This window comes from Pelodiscus sinensis, chromosome 16 (genome assembly GCF_052426305.1).
Source record: "Pelodiscus sinensis isolate ZL-2025 chromosome 16, ASM5242630v1, whole genome shotgun sequence".
Lineage (NCBI taxonomy): Eukaryota > Metazoa > Chordata > Testudines > Trionychidae > Pelodiscus > Pelodiscus sinensis.
The window spans coordinates 28,992,605-29,014,182 of NC_143067.1; the positions used below are offsets into that span (position 1 = coordinate 28,992,605).

At 44.6% G+C, this 21,578-nt stretch overlaps 1 protein-coding gene across 3 annotated transcripts in view; it reads right to left on the minus strand.

The window, feature by feature from the left end:
- GABRB2 (gamma-aminobutyric acid type A receptor subunit beta2) overlaps positions 1 to 21,578 on the minus strand; it is a 394,028-nt gene that overhangs the window by 348,515 nt on the left and 23,935 nt on the right. The gene's annotated exons all lie outside the window — the stretch shown is intronic.

Consider the following 21,578-nt stretch of genomic DNA (forward strand, 5'->3'; position numbering starts at 1 on the left):
TACAGTTCTATAGGATATATAGCTTTTGTACTCAGCTTTGGTGTTTGAATATATAGCAGCTCAGAACAGTGATGCCCTTATACATATAAAAGTTTATTTTATCAGTTTATTATTATAGCTATCAATTTTAAAACAGTGATACAAAACTGTATACACACTGATCTCAGTGGAAGTTGAGGGTTCATTGCAACCCATGGGATCATGTCCTAAGGCAACTTGGTCATACAAGAGGAAGGATATGAAAAAAACAATGCTTAACAACCCCAATACATTCTTAAAAGTATTGCTTCTCTAACATAGATTATGGTTTGCAGAAGTATAACAATTCTATTGATCTAGAAATTGTATTAGGATGGCCATTTCCTCCCATCTCTCCTCATAGGAGATCTATGTCCAGGCTCCATATCCAGAAGATAATATCTATCGAAGAAGGCTAGGAATTTTAAACTGCCCTCCAAATGTGCCCACTGTCATGTGGATTGGAAACCTGGATAGCCAATCTGATGCTTAGTTGTGGCTATTCTAGACAAGCCGTAGATCCTGTTCTATGATCAAGTGGGCAAAGAGGCAAGCGTGACCATGGACTTCTGAACTCATTTAGAATATTAGATGCTCTTTCCCATCAGCACTTACATGCCATAAGAACATCATTTTCAGCTCCCTGGAAGTGCTGATAGTCTATGCAACTTAAAGGATTGGTAATGCTCTCTCTGTCCAGGAGTGTGAGTGCTGCTGTAACAAAGGTGCACTGAAAGATTAGCCATACGCTGTTTCTATACAGCACCCATCTTCCACAGAAGCTTATGGAAATTAAGTGTAGAGTAGAATATCGCTGCACTTCATTTGTGGAATTAATTAGGGGCCATTTTTGTGCAAGAAGCTTTTGCACAAAAAGGAACAGTGTAGATGGTTCATTATTGCACAAAAAAACCCTCTTGCGAAGGAGCCATTCTTCCTGAAAAAAATGAGGACTCTCAATTTTCAGGAAGGTGGATTTTGGTAAGCTCAGAGAGCTGATAGGTAAGGTTCCATGGGAATCAAGACTGAGGGGAAAAACAACTGAGGAGAGTTGGCAGTTTTTCAAAGGCACATTGTTAAGGGCCCAAAAGCAAGCTATTCCGATGCATCGGAAAGATAGAAAATATGGCAAAAGACCGCCTTGGTGGAACCATGAGATCTTACATGATCTAAAAATAAAAAAGGAGTCATATAAAAAATGGAAAGTAGGACAAATTACAAAGAATGAATATAGGCAAACAACACAGGAATGCAGGGGCAAGATTAGAAAGGCAAAGGCACAAAATGAGCTCAAACCAGCTACGGGAATAAAGGGAAACAAGAAGACTTTTTATAAATACATTAGAAGCAAGAGGAAGACCAAAGATGAGGTAGGCCCACTGGTCAGTGAGGAGGGAGTAACAGGAAACTTGGAAATGGCAGAGATGCTTAATGACTTCTTTGTTTCGGTCTTCACTGAGAAGTCTGAAGGAATGCCTACCATAGTGAATGCTAGTGGGAAGGGGGGAGGTTCAGAAGATAAAATAAAAAAAGAACAAGTTAAAAATCACCTAGAAAAGTTAGATGCCTGCAAGCCACAAGGGCCTGATGAAATGCATCCTCAATACTCAAAGAGCTGATAGAGGAGGTATCTGAGCCTCTAGCTATCATCTTTGGAAAATCATGGAAGGTGGGAGAGATTCCAGAAGACTGGAAAAGGGCAAATATAGTGCCCATTTATGAAAAGGGAAATAAGAACAACCCAGGAAACTACAGACCAGTTAGTTTAACTTCTGTGCCAGGGAAGATAATGGAGCAAGTAATTAAGGAAATCATCTGTAAACACTTGGAAGGTGGCAAGGTGATAGGGAACAGCCAGCATGGATTTGTAAAGAATAAATCATGTCAAACCAATCTGATAGCTTTCTTGGATAGGATAACGAGTATTGTGGATAAGGGAGAAGCAGTGGGTGTGGTATACCTAGACTTTAGTAAGGAGTTTGATACGGTCTCGCATGATATTCTTATCAATAAACTAGGCAAATACGACTTAGATGGGGCTACTATAAGGTGGGTGCATAACTGGCTGGATAACCATATTCAGATAGTAGTTATTAATGGTTCACAATCCTGCTGGAAAGGTATAACAAGTGGAGTTCTGCAAGGGTCTGTTTTGGGACCAGCTCTGTTCAATATCTCCATCAACGATTTAGATATTGGCATAGAAAGTACGCTTATTAAGTTTGCAGATGATACCAAGATGGGAAGGGTTGTGACTGCTCTGGAGGATAGGGTCATAATTCAAAATGATCTGGACAAATTGGAGAAATGGTCTGAGGTAAACAGGTTGAAGTTTAATAAAGACAAATATAAAGTGCTCCACTTAGGAAGGAACAATCAGTTTCACACATACAGAATGGGAAGCGACTGTCTAGGAAGGAGTACGGCAGAAAGGGATCAAGGTGTTATAGTGGACCACAAGCTGAATATGAGTCTGCAGTGTGATGCTGTTGCAAAAAAAGCAAACATGATTCTGGGATGCATTAACAGGAGTGTTGTGAGCAAGACATGAAAAGTCATTCTTCTGCTCTACTCTGCATTGGTTAGGCCTCAGTTGGAGTATTGTGTCCAGTTCTGGGCACCACATTTCAAGAAAGATGTGGAAAAATTGGAGAGGGTCCAGAGAAGAGCTACAAGAATGATTAAAGGTCTAGAGAACATGAGCTATGAAGGAAGGCTGAAAGAATTGGGTTTGTTTAGTTTAGAAAAGAGAAGATTGAGGGAGGACATGATAGCAATTTTCAGGTATCTAAAAGGGTGTCATAAGGAGGAGGGAGAAAACTTGTTCATCTTGGCCTCTGAGGATAGAACAAGAAGCAATGGGCTTAAACTGCAGCAAGGTAGGTTTAGGTTGGACATTAGGAAAAAGTTCCTAACTGTCAGGGTGGTCAAACACTGGAATAAATTGCCCAGGGAGGTTGTGGAATCCCCATCTCTGGAGATATTTAAGAGCAGGTTAGATAAATGTCTATCAGGGATGGTCTAGACAGTATTTGGTCCCTTCCAGTCCTAGTATTCTATGATTCTATGATCCTAGTCACCTAAAAAAACCCTCAATTTCTTGGGGTGGGATTTAAGGGCCATGCTGGGAATGTAGCTGCACCCCCCAGCTTGAAGTGGTTTCCAGTTTGGTTTAGTGGCTCTCAGCACCCCTACTACAAAAATGGTTCCAGCGCCACTTTATTCCTTTCCTGGGTATACGCACATCTTCTTGTTGTCTTTAACTGTTTTCTGTCTGAGAATCACCTGAAGATGTTGCTTGATTTCACCTGCTGTAATTCGCCAGCCCAAATTAATTTTAATGAAATCTCATCAAAGATTAGCAGAGATACATGCACTAGAACATACAAACTAGAATTGTTGTGGTACGATTTAAGCTGCCACATATATAAGCTCTAGCTCAGGAGCACCAACAACAGGTGTTCAACAGCATTACCACTGATCAGCTGTTTGGGGGGTGCCAGCAAACAACTTTTCAGCCATGCCACTGGCTGGATCAGTTGGCAAGATGATTGTTTAAATTGAAAGCAGTTGTGACTGTCTTGACTCCGCTAAGAATTAGTGGAAACAAGCAGGCAAAAACGTTCATATTTTAACTGAGATTCACTTCAACCATATGGAAAGTTTCCTGTGTCAGCAATACAAATGTCACCAGCAAACATATTTTTCTTGGCCTGCATTTCAGAAGATCATGTGTATTAAACAAAAGGGGCAACCAAAAATGACTTGTGGGCGACAGACATTTAAGATGACTGATATTCTGCCTGACTCGCAGGATGAATCTGTGGTTAATAATCATTTCATGGAAAAACTACACCTTCAAAACACATGACATAGTTTGCAGCTGCAGCTTCTCAGGCAACTTAGTGTACCACATAGCATCATAGACTGGCTTCAGATTAACAGGGCTGTGTGACAATATTCTTTATGGAAATATGAATATGAATTTACATAAGTGGAAAATGTCTTATGCAAAATACTTCATGTAACATAACATTAGGGAAATTATCAGCAGTGCATGCATATTCTATTTGTGTGTCTGTATCATTGCTGTATTTGGAGTTAGAAATATGAAATATAAACCTGTTTTACAAAACTTGATGGCTCATTGATAGTGACAATGATCTGTAAATGGATTTGTTTTTCTTATGAACCAGCTAGTAGGAGGGGCTTAGAGTCCCCACAATAGCATGTGTCCCCTGATGCTAGAACCCTGTGTCAGTGTCTCCCTGGCAGCAGGGTGGCCAAGTGGTTAGGTCCCAGAATTAGCAGGCAGAAAAGGGGTGCCGACCCCCACTGCTGGTGCCCAGGAACTTTAGCCCACTATATTAGTAGAGTCCTTAAGTTTGGGGTTTGGCCCAAAGAATCCAGATTACCTCCCTAGTGAGGATTTCTAGTAGGTTCCACCCTTTGTCCCAGGGTGTGGGGTTAGAGGCTTACTTATTCCTGTGGCTGGACAAGCAGACGGGCTTTAGGTCAGGGACTGAAAAACCACACTCCTGTCTCCTTGCTGGTCAGCCCCTAACTGAGCCAGACTCCTTCCTTTTATTCTCACTCCAAACCTGGCATTGGCTACTGCTAAAGTGGGGTGGGGCTAGTGCGTCCAAAAGTCTTTATTCCTACGATTATGGTAAGAAATTGCATGTAACAAGTTTCTTAGAGTATTAAGCTTAGCTGGCGTGTGTGTTTTTTTAAATTTTGCTTAGTAAATTAACTTTGATCAGTCTGCTTCTCTTATGCTCACTTAAATCCTTTCCTTTGTTTTTGTTTTTTTGAGGCAGCTCTGTGCCTACAGTCTCAGATGCTGGCCACTAGTATGTGCCAAATACTGAAGACTAAAACAGAAGTCTACCACCCGAAAGATTTTAGTGCCTCTGTTTTTACAATACTTATGTTATATGGGAGAGTTACCTACAGTTCAATAACCCTGAATCACAAATGGACTTCCCTTTATTCTAAGCATTATGAAGTCTCCTGCTAAAAGAAGAAATTGGGAACAGGAACCAGCAGAGGAGGTGAGAATAAATCCAAGGAAAAGCAAAGTGTTGTGCCTGCAGTTAGACAAGAAGAAGAGACAAAAGAGAGAGAAGAAAGAAAAGACCTCTGGGACATATCTTGGTAGGTGTACAAAGGTATGGCCCAAAGGAAGGGGAAGGGTTATTTCCCTAACAGAACATTTCAAATGATGCACCAGAAAAATGTGACTAGAATTTACTGTTTTAGGTCTTCAGTTGTTACGAGATTTGCCCAGTACTCTGGGGTATGCTCATTTATTAGGGTTACTCTTATGGGACTGGGGGAAGGTTAACAATTCTATCAGGGTATGTCTACACTACCACCCTAGTTCAAACTAGGGTGGTTAATGTAGTCAACTGAAGTTGCAAATGAAGCCCGGGATTTGAATATCATTTGCATCTTGCTGGGCGCCGCTATTTTTAAAGCCCCGGTAGTTTGGACTCCGTGCCCGCGGCTACATGCGGCACAGAGTAGGTAGTTCGAATTAGGCTTTCTAATTCCACAAGGAGTAACGGTAGTTCGAATGTCTATCAGCCCTCAGTGTGCTGCTTGTGCATATTTGTGCTCTCATATGGAATTCTCCCTGCTGCCAATTCCCCCTCTCACTGGAGCTGTCCTGCAGGAACTAGGTTCCTCCAGATGGGGTTCTTCCCACCTTAGCTACACACAGACACTCACAGCCATTAACAGAGCACGTCTGAGAGGACTAGGAAATCAGCACTCACAAGCTGACCCCCTCATATGTCCCTGGCCTCAGCTGGCTGGGTTTCACAGCAATGCCACACTGCACCCTCATGAGCCTTTGGACTCAATGGGCTGGATTAAACAGCACTTGAAGCTGCCATCCTCTTTTACCCCCAGGTTCAGCACTTCCCTATCCCCACTTTCACACCACAATCATTCACTGGTAAACCACATGATGAGCAAACCCCACAGGTCTTTGGGCACTACCCAAGATCTTTAGCTTGGGTATAAGAAGTGTTGTTGCAGAGCGAATGGGGAAGCCAAAACAACACCCTTTGAGGAAGAGTGAGCAAAAGAGAAAGAAAGGGAGAGAGAAGCAACCAGCTTAACAATGAAAGTTATTTATTTCTGAGTAGTGAATAGATATCAAAATTACAATATTAAATCTAACAGTAACAATATTAAATCTAAATTGAAACTGATTACAAATGTTAGGTAACCATGTAACTGTTTACATAGGGCAGGGTCAGGAGGGCTATGCTTAGAGAAGTAGTCGATGAGAGAGAGAGAGACCTCACCACTCCATGGAGCTTGCACTGATCGGGATTCCCAGATGATGATTGTAGCTGGGGGTCCAGAGGGCAGGAGACAAGCAGAGCAGAGCCCCCAGCACAATCAGACAGGAGATGAAGACGTCTCAATGAAACTGATGCAGTTTAAATCCAGGTATCAGAACAGTTTTTCTTGGAGCAAAGATAGGAGTTTTTATAGGGATAGGACAATAGTTCAAAGAGAAAGAGGTGAGACAATAGAGACTGATCACCCCTGGTTATGGGTGATGTTCCTTGAACGAGCTCACAATGCAACTAAGCAGTTGCAGTATTTTGGATGTCAATAGGATCGTTACTAGGTCTGGGTTCATTAGCATCTGGAGTGGAGATTTCCCATCAGGCAGTGCTTCTCTGCTTTCGGTATCCCATAGTTCACTGCGGTTCCTGTCTTGGAAGAGCTGGTCTCCATTCTGTATGCTAATTTTATCTTCAATACAGAGGAGGCCAGGGTGTTTCCTTAATTAGTTTAGGTGTTTCTTCCCTGGCCTTTTCATTGCTTTGTCTGATTCTAGCAAAGGCTTAGGGCAAGGGGGGCAGGATGGTTTTCCATGAATGTCACTCCCTGGCTCCCAAGAGCACAGGGCTGGTAGGTAACACAGTCAAAATAATTTCCTAAAAGTGAAATAATCTATGTGTCTGAGAAGTCAGTCACAGGATCTGCTTAAAATGTTTGTGCTGTCTAGATACGGATAGCTCTCTCAAAAGTCAGCCTAGCACTCTTCCCGGTCAAGGCCTGCTCTTGGCGCTTCTTGATCCCCTAGACAAGGAACTGTAGACAGGCCGCCTGCTCACACAACAGTTCATCCCAGGTTCTCTTCCTCAGGCAGATCCTGCAAAGTCAGGTAGATTGCATGGGAGGTGGTGGACATGCCATCCTTGCCCCTGGCCCAGCTGTGAAGAAAAGTTACAAGCGGCTGCTTTTGAGCAAAAACTTGCTGCTTGTCTATACTGGCTGCGTGTTCTTGCACAAGTAAACTGACGTTCTAATGTATGAAATCAGGGCTTCTTGCGTCATAACTCTGATGCTCCCACTCAGGAATAAGCTCTTTCGTGCAACTGTTCTTGCGCAAGAGGCCAGTGTAGACAGGCAACATGAATTTCTTGTGCAAGAAAGCCCTATGGTTAAAATGGCAATCAGAGCTTTCTTGCGCAAGAGAGCGTCTACACTGGCATGGATGCTCTTGCACAAAAGCACATCTCTTGCGCTAAAGCACATGCCAGTGTAGGCACTCTCTTCTGGAAGAGTTTTTGCAGAAGACCTCTTCCGCAAAAGAGTTTTGCATGAGAACGCACCAGTGTAGACGTAGCCACTGTGTATGAAGCCTAGACCTAATCTCTGAGCTGACACTGAAGATCTCAGTTCAGACAATGGCAATGTGCTTCAAGCAAGGCCATATGTTGCCTAGACAGTGGGCATTTTCTTGTTGGGGCACGAATATCCCAGGGGAACATCACTACACCCACGTCCCAGGGACAAGCAGGTATGCAAAAATGCTGGCCAAACCAGGAGCTTCCTTCTGTGTCCCACACATGCTGGGTCCAGCACTAGCAGTGTCCCATGGAGAGAGAACTTCTATTCCTGCCCAATGGAGGGGGAGTGTTGAGGGAAGTGTGTGTGAATGGTAGACACTGCTTGCTGGAGGGAGTGGTACTGGGGCCCCTCCTCTTATTCTCCCCATCAAGTTCCTATGCATTGAGTTCAATCTTTCTACATCGCTGCATTTGAACAGGAGCGGAAAGCTACCTGAGTGCAGGCATGACCCTATGTCATGTGCGACACTGCTGTATGTTTTCATGACCCCAGATTCATTAGTGGTGGCTTGGCATAGGAACGTGTTCCACCATAGAGGTCAAAGTAAGGCAGGCCTCTCCAGGAATTTTGTGAGAAAAACCAAGAGATCCCCTAGTGACAGTGTCATGGGGCTGAGTGCTCAGGGCTGACACTCCATGTGCACCCTCATACGCAGGCTGTTGTATAACTCCCAGGCTGAGTAGGCCAAGCGAGGAGCATGGAACCCCTCGCAGCCCATCACCTGCCTCTCCGTGTATATGGGAAAAGTTATAAAACTCACCTTAAGTGCCTATGCCAGGATCATCTGAGGCCTGGGAAACATCCTGGGAGGAGGGATTGGCTCCAGGATGAGGAGTAGCTCCTGGCTGGCAGGCATGGTTGCCTGGCTGGCCTGCTCTTCCTTCTCTTCCTCCTTATTGTCGCCCTCCACTACCCCACCCTCAAGGAGGCTGACACTGGGTGTGTCTTGCCCAGACTCAACGATGACCGGGGGGAAGGAGGAGAGGTTACCAGCCCCCCTCCCAGGATGGCATCAGCTTGTGTGAAGTGTTGCCCAAGAGCATCCACTCTCCTCCTTGGCCTTATTGTAAGCCTATAGGAGCTCCTTTATTTTCAGGCAGACCTAGTCGAGAGTCCATGTGTGTCCTTTTTCAACCAGGCTGACAGCCATCCAACCACAGCCAACAACATTCCTTTTTCTGGTGTGGTGATTCTGGAGGTTGGTCTCCTCGCCCCAACCCTCGATTAGATCCAGGATCTCTGCACCAATCCAGGCCAGATCTCTTTTGCATCCCTGGCAATGGGCAGCTGAGTGTGCTGCAGGAGTGCTGGCAGACATGGGGGGCTCAGAGGGAGTGTTGGGGTCTGTCACGGCTACTTGGATGGTGTTGTGTGACACAGGGCTGGCAAAGCTCTCTTCATGCCACAAGTCCTTTTCCTGCAACCTGCTGCTTTAAAAGCTCTGCAGGACAAGGAGAGCAGTAGAGATGGCAGGTGTGACCAGAGCTGCCACAAGTGTGGCTATGAGAGACCTCTGGAGGCCAATTATTTTGAATTAGCAGCACCAGAGCTTCCACACTAATGCTATTTTGAAATAACAATTTTGAAATAAGCATTTTTCTCAAGGAAAGCAGTAGTATGGATTTTGAAATTACTGGCCCATTATTTCAAAATAATGGGCTTGGTAGTGAGGATGCTTCGCTTATTATTTCGAAATAACAGGGGTTGTTCTGAAATAGCTCCCTACTGTAGACCAGGTTTTAGAGAAAACTCGTTGAATGTCAGGACAGAAAATTCCAAACAGGGACTATGCATTTGGGAAATGATCACACGAAAGAAGTCACACGTATGATAAAAGCATAATACAAATGGTACGTACCTTTCACCCAAGGATACCAGAACATCTCAAATATTAATTCATCACAAGTATTGAGCAACTGTTAGTATTCCAGAATACCCTTCCTAATCCTCACCTCACTAAACTTTTATCAGGATTATAAACCTGTTAATCCCCATTAAAACACCAACATTTTTTCTGAGCAAATAATATTAGAGCACTGAGACAAGGTGTCATATCGTTAAGACTTCTTTATGTTAAACTGCTAGCATTTTTAGTATCACAGGATAATGTATTATAAAGAATTAATACTGAATCCACATTGTTGAATGAAATGGACAAAGCACATTTTGTTAATTATTACCTTGAGTTGTGCTATCTCCATTATGTTTTTTTCATGGCAATTTACAAACTTCAGTAATTGCAAAGAGGTCTCGCCCATGCAATTAAGCAAGTTTCTACACTATTATTGAGTTTCACAAATGAGTTAAAAGTGACACAGACTGGCCAAAGGCCCAACGTGGCTCCCACTGAGATCAATGGGAAAACTAACTTTGTCTTCATTGGGAACAAGATCGGACTCTGCTTGATACAGCAGGTAAATGTTAAGTAAGAAATAGAAGCCAGAAGTCATGATTCCATTTTATGTTTACACCGATTATATACTGAATGCTATAGCACAATGCTTGAGGCATACCTCTTTTCCAGTTCTAATGTCTATGATTTATGCAACCATGCATATGAAAACAACCAAATACTTCTATATTTGAAATCCAAGTCTCCTGGAAGATTTGATGATCCAGTCCTGGGCCTGTGCTCAGTGCAAGATCAGAGGAGTGGCAAGTGCAAAGGTGTCTGTAAATCATGTTTGTTAATCACTATCCTGGACTTGAATGTGGACAGCCTAGACTGTGAGCCCAAATTAAAGCAACCTGACAGCTGACCACATTCATAGGATATCATGTTCTTGTATCTGGGGGTGCCCTTCCCCCACCCCATGGCAACATTGCCTGCACCAAGATCAGAAATATGTCTGGCATAGGATTAGCTACATAGCACAATGGAGGATTTCCCAGTTCAGAAGAACCTTCAAAGGTCCAGTTCAGCTGGCTTCAAGACTGCTTTGTATTGTTGAAGCTGAACAAAGGAGCCAGAGCAGGATCAACAATGACAGCCCATGAGTGGGGACAGATAGAACTTCAGCTCTGAAAGGATTCGTAAAAGAGGTATTAAGGCTGTTAATTTATCCAACTAGAAGGAGCTATTGATGCATGTCCACGCTTGATGTTGCCATGCAACAGAATCTAAAGTATTCTTCATTTGAATAACTGTGTAACAGTGGCATCTTCTTACCAATCAGATATGCTCCTGGGCCTGAGCCTGAGCCTGATCAGAACTCAGATTTCAGAGGAGTTATATTATTATGAAACTAGTATAGATGGGATTATGAATAGACCAGATGAACCTTTTTCCTATCATGGGCCCCAAAACCCCTGAAAAAAATCAGTCGTGGGACATACACACAGACCCAAAGAAAGAGGACTCAGATGGTTGGGGCTTCCCAAGTTCTGGTGTAGGGCCAAAAAGGAGGGGTTCAGGATGTGGAATGAAGTTCCAGGCTGAAGCAGAGGGTTGGGAGTACTGACTGTGATGTGGTACTGGAGATAAGGTGTTCGAAATGTAGGAGGGGGACTCAGGGCAGGATCCAAAAGGCTTGGAGTGCAGGAGAGAGCTCAGGGTTGGGATGAGGGTTCAGGCTCTGATAAGGAGTTTAGGTGCAAAAGGAGACCCTGGGCTGGGGCAGAGGGTTGGAGTGAGGAAAGGGGTGTTGGCTGATTACCTCAGATGGCCCCTAGTTGGTCGCATAGCAGGGTTAAAGGCAAGCTCTCTGCCAGACCTAGCCTTGTGCCACTCACAGAAGCAAAATGCACACCCTGGACTTCAGAAAGGCAGACTTTGACTCCCTCAGGGAACTGATTGGCAGGATCCCCTGGGATGCTAACATGAAGGGGAAAGGAATCCAGAAGAGCTGCCTGTATTTTAAAGAAGCCTGATTGAAGGCACAGGAATAAATCAGTCTGATGCTCCGTAAGAAAAGTAAATATGGTAGGCAACCAGATTGGCTTAACAGTGAAATCCTTGGTGAGATTAACAGAAAAAGGAAGCATACAAGAAGTAGAAACTTGGACAGATGACTAGGGAGAAGTATAGATATATTGCTTAAGCATGCAGGAGTGTAATCAGGAAGGCCAACGTGAAATTGGAATTGTAGCTAACAAGGGACATGAAGAGCAACATGAAAGGTTTCTACAGGCATGTTAGCAATAAGAGAGTGGTCAGGGAAAGTGTGGGATCCTTACTGCATGAGGGAAGTAAACTAGTGACAGAGAATATGAGAAAAGCTGAAGTACTCAATCCTTTTTTCGAATTTATCTTCACAGACAAGGTCAGCTCCCAGACTGCTGCACAGGGCTGCACAGTATGGGAAGGAGGTAGGCATCCCTCAGTGGAGAAAGAACAGGTTAAGAACTATTTTGAAAAGTTGGACATACATTAGATCCGGCCTCATGGATTTGTGTATCAGAGGGTGTTGAGGGAGTTGGTTGATGTAATTGCAGAGCTATTGGCCATTAAATTTGAAAACTCCTGGTGATTGGGAGAGATCCTGGACAATTGGAAAAAGGCAAATGTAGTGCCCATCTTTTAAAAATGGGGGAGGAAAACAATCCAGGGAACAACAGACTAGTCAGCTTTACCTCAGTCCCTGGAAAAATCATGGAGGGGATTATCAAGGAATCCATTTTAAAGCACTTGAAAGAGAGGAAAGCAATCAGGAATAGTCAACATGGATTCACCAAGGGAAAAGTGGTGAATGTGATATTCCTTGACTTTAGCAAAGCTTTTGATACTGCCTCCCACAATATTCTTTCAGTGTGGCAAAGCCTTGATGACCTCTTGAGGTCATCATAATTCTATGATTCTGTGGAAGTGACTAGCAAATTCCTCCAGGGAAGCAACTTATGAGTAAGGACACAGAGGGAGGAGACACTGGCCATGTGACAAGACTCCTCTCCATGCCACTGGGGGAGGCTGAAACAACCTTCCCCTCTGCCCTAGGCTCCATCTCTTTCCACCTCCACTCCTCCCCTCCCTGCCTCTGCTCTCCCACAGGCTTCTACCTGCCTCTGCCCTGCCCCTGCTTTGCCTCTTACCCCAAGCTTTTTACTCTGAGTGACATGGCCCAGGGGACTAGCTCCCTGGCTCCCAGCTGCGTCGCTCCACTTCCTGCTGGTGAGCATGGTGGTTAGTCCTACCCCCTCCCCTGAATGATGTGACCAGGAGCCAGGAAATAAAGCCACGTTGCTGCTGGTGAGTAGAGGACCCAATCCACCCCCAATTCCTAGTCCCTTAGGCCATCCAGAGGTTCTGGCCTCTTGCCCTTTCTGCTCATAGCTTTGGGAAGGCATATGGCCCTTCAGACCCTACTCACATGTCGCCAGTGGTTCCTGGCCAGTGGGAGTTGCAATAACAGCATGTGTAGGCAAGGACAGCTTGCTGAGTCTCCTTGGTTGCAAGAAGCCAACGCTTGCAGCTCCAGCCCAGTGGGGGAGAATCAAAGGAATCAGGCTCACAAACATGGAGACTTGCCAGAGGTTGGATGAAATTAAGCAGACAGCCACATCCGGCCTGGAAAAGACTTCTTCTAGGTATGGTACAGAACAACAATATTTTATTTTTACTAGTTTGACTCCTGTTTGTTTTGACTCCCCGGGACTAAGAGGAACCATATGCTCCTACTTGGGCATCATCAGCAAAAAAGTTTGCTAAGTTCCAACTGTGACTGTGAAATGACAGAGGGTAATGGGTTTGCATAGCTGTAAGCAATGGTCTAATTTGGCATATAAAACTTAGTACTGCTTACACAGTATAAAGATGCTCCTAGTTTTAAATAAAAATTGTGGTGTTTTATGTTCCGATAACCACTTTTCTTAATTTCTGGATGTGTCAGTTTTAAAAGATCCATGTGTAGGTCATGTGTCCAGTAGGCAGGTGTATCATAATGGATCTGGCCATATGAAAACTGGCTAAAGTCTATTAGGCATTCGTGAGTGTCAGATGTTAATACTATATTATCTTTACAATACAAGTATTCTAATTTGTTCACAATTTCTTCATTTCAGTCTCTAACTTTAAGAAAAATTATTTTGTCATCTTTAAGAAAAAATGGCTATGATGGGAATTTATCCATAATTATAAATCTAATGCAAATAAAAATTTCAAAAGCATGCTTGTGTATAGAAAAATGTGAAGTTTAATAGCAACTGAGTGAACTCTTGTGCTTCGTATTTGGAGAAACCCTGCACATAATTTACATTTCTGAAACAAGATGGGATAAAATTAATTAATGTAATACTATTGCTGTGAGGTAAACTTTATGGAGAAGGTAGGGTATGTGTGTAACATATGCACGCACAAACACTCCAGAGGAAGATTCTGGCATACAGCTAATATTTTGTTGTTGGTTGTCTCTTGGGAGCCGAGGAAGACATGTTGTGCATTTCATTTGTGGAGACACATGTGGCTCCGGAGACCAAAGGTCGAAGCACACATGCGGCTACAAATAGGGCATGGAACGCCGGTTGTCAGGACAGGAGAGAACACAGCTCTATGTCGTCTTTAACGTGCAGTTGCAAGGCGTTGGCAGTGGTCATCCTCAAACTTTGTCACTGCTTTTCTCATAAGGGAATGCCAATTAGTCCTGTCTGCAGCAGCTAGTTCAAATTGTTGAGGTCGAAGGCCTGTCCACTGCAAGTTGGTCTTCAGGTTGTCCTTACACCTCTTCCTCGGGTGTCCCTCTTTGCAACTACCATGTACCAGCTCCCCATAGAACAGCTGCCTCGGGATCCTGCTTTCGTCCATGCGGAGAACATGGCCAAACCATCGAAGCTGGATCTGGAGGATCTTGGCTTTGATGCTTGTGGTACTAGTTCTATCAAGCACTTCTTGGTTAGTAATTTGGTCCTGCCAGCATACTCGCATGATTGATCGTAGGGAGTGCATGTGGAACTGCTCCATCTGCTTGATGTGCCTGCGGTACAGGGTCCATGTTTCCCAGCCATATAGGAGAGAAGTGAGGTCCATGGCATTATATACCTTGAGTTTAGTTGACAGGCGAATATCTTTGTGCTGAAGAACTTTAATATGCAATCTCCCAAGTGCGTGACTGGCTTTCTGGATCCTCGCTGTAATCTCTTTGTCAAGGGATCTATCACTTGATACTGTGCTTCCCAGGTACTTAAAGCTGTCCACTACCTTCAGTTGTGTGCCATCGATAGTAATGCATGGCTGTGGAGGAGCACTGTTTGGTGCAGGCTGGAAGAGGACTTCTGTCTTTCCGAGGCTAATTGTGAGACCGAATAGTTTAGATGCTTCAGAGAATCTGTCAGTGATGGTCTTCAGGTGGTCCTCTTGGTGTGCCATAAGGGCGCAGTCATCAGCAAGCAGCGCTTCAGTGATAAGCCTCTCCAGTGTCTTGGTCTTTGCAGTAAGGCATCTCAAATCAAACAGTGAACCATCCAAATGGTGTCTGATGTAAATACCAAGATCTAGGTCTCTGACAGCATGCATGAGGACTTGAGTGAATAACAGGTTAAAAAGCACCGGGGCGAGTACGCAGCCCTGTTTCACGCCATTGGAGATGTTGAATTTCTCAGATGGCACACCATCCGAGAGTACCTCTCCTGTCATGTCGTCATGAAACAGCTTGATGAGTGAGATGAACTTCATTGGGCAACCCAACTTCCTGAGGATCATCCACAATGCATCTCTGTTAACCGTGTCGAATGCCTTCATCAGATCAATGAAGACAGAGTAGAGGTTCATATTCTGCTCAAGGCATTTCTCTTGCACCTGTCTCATTACGAAGATCATATCGACAGTACTGAGATTAGGGCGGAAGCCACATTGTGACACGGGGAGACTAACTTCTGAAACTGTCAAAATCAGCCTGTTCAGGATGATGTGGGCAAAGATTTTCCCAGCAACGGAAAGCAGCAAGATACCTCTGTAGTTCCCGCAATCGGCTCTTGCACCCTTATTCTTCTACAGAGCAACTATCACAGCATCACGGAGGCCAGATGGCATTTCTTCCTATTCCCAAATACTGGTCAAGACATTATGAAAAACCTTAAGTGACTCCTCTTTAAATGCCTTGTACAGTTCTGCGGGAATTCCATCCTTGCTGGATGCCTTGCCGCAACTCATCTGCCTGATGGCCTTTCTAACTTTGTCAATAAATGGAGGATCTCCCAGGTCTTCAAGGGTTGGCTTCTGAGGAATTTGTTCCAGTGCTGACTGATGGACTGATGATGGACGATTCAAGAGCTGACTGAAATACTCTTTCCATCGGTTATTAATGCCAGCCTTATCCCTAATCAATGTGGTTCCCTCTGCAGACAACAAGGAGGCAAAGCCATACTTGGAAGGACCAAAGACTGACTTGATGAAGCTGAAGAACTCCCTTGAGTTATTTAAGTCAGCATAGTGTTGCACCTCTTCAGCTATCTTCTCCCACCACTGATCGTGCATTTTGCGGATTTCTCTCTGAGCCTGGGCCTGGAGAAACTTAAACCTGGTGTGGTGTAGGTGCAACCCACTTCTTACCTTTTCCCTACTACTACACTTACATAGAGGAGTGGAGTGTATAAACTCTATCAGTTTGTGTTACTGTGTTGCTGAGAGGTAAAGGGTCAATTAGGATGGATTTATGAACAAATTATCTCCACAGTACAAATCCCTAGGATTTGGCCCCAAGTGTATATGATCCAGATGGTAAAAATACCAGTATAAGTACTAAGGTGTCTGTAGGTGTTTAGACTGTTGAGAGAGATCAGAAACGGCAAAATCTGCTGGAATAGTAATGTACTAAATATAAACTGCTGAGCTGTCACACAGCAATATAATTTGGAGAGAGAATTTTGAATACAGTAAACAATTGCATCTTGGAACAGCTCAGATGGGAGCATACAGGAGAAGAGGCTACTCTTGACTTTGCTCTAAGTAACTTTCTGAACTAATTCTTGTGTGTAAATAAGACTGAGCAACTGAAGAATGAACATAAATAAATAAATTTGACATTCTAAGTGAGATTATACCAAGAGGTAGTACTGTAACATTAAAAATCCAAACAAGGCATTAAAGACAATGAAGAAGCGAGTTAGTTACCGAAAAGGGAGGAAATTAAAGTCCAAACAAGTCAGCATAGAAGCTGATGGAGTATCAGAGAAGATATGCTAAACCCAAAACAGGTAGTATCACAGACCATATGCTAAACTCCCATCAACAACAAAAAGAAGCCATTAAACCAAAGGCTAAGTGCTACATTTTTAAGGCTCTAATATTGTCTTTGTCAAATGGAAACCCTTACGAACTACTAATGTCAGTAGTATAGGACTACATAATGGCTAGGAAAAATGTTAAATCTTGGTCCTTTTGTATTTGAGATTTAAAGGAAGATGGTAAAAAATTATTTAAGTACATCACAATTTGAAAGCCAGCAGTGCATGTGAGAGTCACTGAGGATAAAGCATTGAGTCATTTTCAGTGAGGCAAAAATTATTTCTGTACCTCATTCTTTAATCACAGTTGATACTGAGATGTTGACAACAAAAATGCAGTTTACAGATATTTAAGATGAGACAGTGTCAGAAATAGAGGCCTCAAAAAAGTATAAAAAGAATGGAAGGAACAACTAGATAAGCTGAATTGCAATAAATCACCAGAACTACAAGACATTTAACCAAGAATTTTGAAAGAATGATTAGTGAGCTGCTAACAAAAATATTTATCATCAAAAGTCATAATTTATCAACTATCAAACGGAAATATTTGAAGTATTGCCAACTGTGTCCCTCTTTTTAAAAGGGATCTAAAGATGATCCAAGGAATTTGCAGACTACTGAGCCTTACTTTAGTACAGATTGGATATCTCTTATCTGGCACCCTCAGGACTTGACTGGTCCTGAACCAGGGAACTTGCAAGACTAGAGAAGGTTCCATGCCACAGCCGCCAGATACTGACTCTGCCAGGTGGGGATGGGGGACTATCTCCAGCCCCTGCCAGGTTATCTGCTGGGCTTCTGATCCTACTGTTACTACCCTGGCTAGACTGCCTGCTGGACTTCAGCAGCCCATGCTGCCGTAGGCTGCCAGGGGCTGGCTCTGAGCCTGCTCTGGCTGCCAGGGGCTGCCAAGTGCTCAGGTTCTGGTCCCAGCCCCATGGCAGCTTGCTGGCTCTGGCCCTTTGTTTGCAGTCTATCCAGGCTTCGGCCCCATGTTGTTGTGTGTTACTGGAGCTGCCGCCAGACCCAAGCCTGGTCTCGCTGCCGCGGGCTTCCAAGAACGCAAGCTCTTGCCCCACAGCAGCCCACATGCTCTGGCCCTGCTCCCACAGGCTGCCCGGGACTCTGGCCCTGGCTTTGCACTGCCACAGGCTGTTGCCAGCCCAATCTTGCACTGCTAGGGGCTGCCCCAACCCGGTCTCAGTGCTGCGGGCTGTCAGGAGCTGCCAGGGGCTGCTGCCGGCTACAGCCCCCCTGCTGCGGGCTGTCTGTGAAGCAGGATGCAGGGAATCAAGACCTAACCAATTCAGTTATAAGATCAAGAACACATATTCCTGCTCATCCAGAAATATAATTTATGCCATCATGTGCTAACAGTGTCCGTCTGCTATGTACATTGGACAAACGTCTCAGACACTTCGCCAAAGAATCAATGCACACAAAACAGATATCAGACAGCACCACAAAGAAAAAACAGTTTCTTGCCATTTCAACCAGAAAGGGCAGTGTCTCAACAAAGTGAATACCTGCATCCTGCTTTAAAGACATTTTAACACCAGACTTGAAAGAGAAACCTTTGAACTGTCATTCATGCTTATATTTGGCACTTTACGCCGGGGTCTCAACAAAGATGCTAATTACTTTACCCATTACAAAGATAGCATCCCTAATTATCACCTCTAATATCATTAGCTCATGGACATTAACCTTCTCCCCTCATCCCCCCTCTGTTCTGAAATTTGATTTGTCCTTTTTATATGTGTTCACTTTTTTTGATTGTATCCCTTTGGTATATATGGTCATGCCAATTTTCTTCCACAATTTGATCTGAGGAAGTAGGTCTGGCCCATGAAAGCTCATCACCTAATAAACTATGCTGTTAGGGTATGTCTACACTACAGCACTAATTCAAACTAACTTAGTTCGAATTACTTAATTCGAACTAAGCTAATTCGAATTAGCGCATCCAGACTTAAAAACTAGTTCGAATTAGCATTTTGCTAATTCAAACTAGCATGTCCACATTGAGTGGACCCTGAACCGAGGTTAAGGATGGCCAGAAGCAGTGCCGGCAGGGCATCAGATTAGGACTTAGAGCATGGAGCTGCTGTCTCAGGCTAGCTGAGGGCTGTGCTTAAAGGGACCCAACCCCTACCGCAGACAGACAGTTCCCCACTTGCAAAGCAGTCCTGGCTTGGAGTGCCCTGAATGCCCACACTCGGCACATCACAGCACTCGGCCATCAGCCTGGCTGCACTTGCCACAGGCTACCATCCAGGGGAGGGTGGTCAATCGGGGGGCTGCAGGAGAGCTTTTACCCCGAGCAGCCCGCAGAGCCACCCCAGTCCTCCCCATCGGAGGCTCGTACCCCATTCCTCCCTCACCTCCTTCCACTTACTCCTCCCTTGCCCCCCTTCCTGATGTACAAAATAAAGGACACGTGTGTTCAAAAATAGAAACTCTCTTTATTGAACAGAACTCGGGGAGACTGGGAAAAGGAGGTGGGAGAGAGGAAGAGAGAGGGTGAGAGAGGGGAGGGCAACTAAAATGATAAGGGGTTTGGAACAGGTCCCATATGAAGAGAGGCTAAAGAGACTGGGACTTTTCAGCTTAGAAAAGAGGAGATGGAGGGGGGATATGATAGAGGTCTATAAAAGCATGAGTGGTGTGGAGAGGGTGCATAAAGAAAAGTTCTTCATTAGTTCCCATAATAGAAGGACTAGAGGACACCAAATGAAATGAATGGGTAGCAGGCTTCAAACTAACAACAGAAAGTTCTTCTTCACAAAGCAAATAGTCAACCTGTAGAACTCCTTGCTGCAGGAGGCTGTGAAGGCTAGAACTAGAACAGAGTTTAAAGAGAAGTGAGATCAATTCATGGAGGTTGGGTCCATGGAGTGCTATTAGCAAGGGGGTAGAAATGGTGTCCCTGGCCTCTGTTTGTGGAAGGCTGGAGATGGATGGCACGAGACAAATGGCTTGGTCATTGTCTTCAGTCCATCCCCTCCAGGGTCCCTAGGGTTGGCCGCTGTCGGCAGACAGGCTACTGGGCTAGATGGACCTTTGGTCTGACCCAGTATGGCCATTCTAAGCTCAGGGCTCAGGGTTGGGGGTCTCACTGGACTACCTTGATTTTCATGCAAACCCGCTCCTGGGTGGCTAGGCTGGCAGCTATCCTGCCCTAGACGGCCACTTTCCTGTGCCTAGTGCGGAGGTCGTGGATGAGGTCCACGATGTCTGCACTAGACCAGGCGGATGCCCGCCTCTTGCAGACCCGGGCAGGCTCCCGGGAGCCGCCAGCCTGGTCCCGGGAAGAGGCGGAGGGAGGGCTGGGTGGCAGCGGGTGGCTGGCTTGAGCCGTGCCAGGTGCATGGTCTGCTGGCTGGGTGCTGGCAGGCTTGCACCTGGCACGGGCATCGTAGCCAGCCCATGCCCCTTTAAGGGCTCCGGGGCCGGGATGGGGGCAGACGAGTTTCCCTGGTGGTGCCCAGAGTGGCCACCAGGGCAAGCTAGGAAGGGCTAGCCTCCCACTAGTTCGAATTAAGTGGCTACACAGCCCTTAATTCGAATTACTTAATTCGAATTAGGTGTTAGTCCTCGTTGAATGAGGTTTACCTAGTTCGAATTAAGTGCTCCGCTAGTTTGAATTAAGTTCGAACTAGGGGTTTGCCTGTGTAGTGCCATCAAAGTTAATTCGAACTCACGTCTGTTAGTTCGAATTAACTTTGTAGTGTATACATACCCTAAGTCTTTAAAGTGCTACATAGTCCTGTTTTTTGTTTCAGCTGGACTAGACTAACACGGCTACATCTCTATTACTATTCCACATAAGGTCAATTTTCTAAATGATGTGTCTATGCTACCAGGCCTGTCTTGTGGTCCTTAAGGGCCACTGAAGTTGATGTTGGGTACCCCTGATTTCACAAGGAGTAATGCAATTCCCAACCTTGCCTTGTCAAGTTTACAGTAGCATAGACTCAGCATTGGTGAAAATTGAGGTTCTTGGCCTCCAGGAGGCATCCCACAGTTCCCCGCTCTAACTGCTCCAGCCAGAACTTGCACCTCTACTCAAGGACACCATTTCAAGAGGGCAAGGAGGACAACAGCCATACATACGAGGATGTGGCTTGCTTTTCTTCTGATTCTTCTAATTAAGGTTGCACAAGCAAGTTTAACTCTGTTATTTCCTAATTTTCTTTTACGATAGGAGTTTTTATATAATACAATTCTTTAATTAATAATAATTAATGTAGCGTTAAAGCATGATTTATCACCAATGTACAGATGAAGAATTAGAGACAAGTATGCTGGAGGGACTCCTCAAAGAATCCATTTTGAAGCACTTGGAAGAGACAAAAGTGATTAGGAACTAATGACATGGATTCACCAAGGGCAAGTCATGCCTGACCCACCTGATTGTCTTCTATGATGAGGTAACTGTCTCTGTGGATAAGTTCTGGCCATAGTGGTTAGAGTGGAACAGTGTGTGATGCTTCCCAGAGGCCAAGATACTCTATTTTCACCAATGCTGCGTCTATGCTACCGTAAACTTGATGAGGCAAGGTTGAGAGTTGGTGGTAGATGTGATATACCTGGACTTTAGCAAAGCTTTTGATACTGTCTCCCACAGCATTCTTGCCAACAAATTCAAGATATTGATAAAGGGGATTAATTTGATGTCTGGTTAGCAGTTGGTATCAAGTGAAGTGTCCCAAGATCGGTTCTGTGGCCAGTTTTGCTCC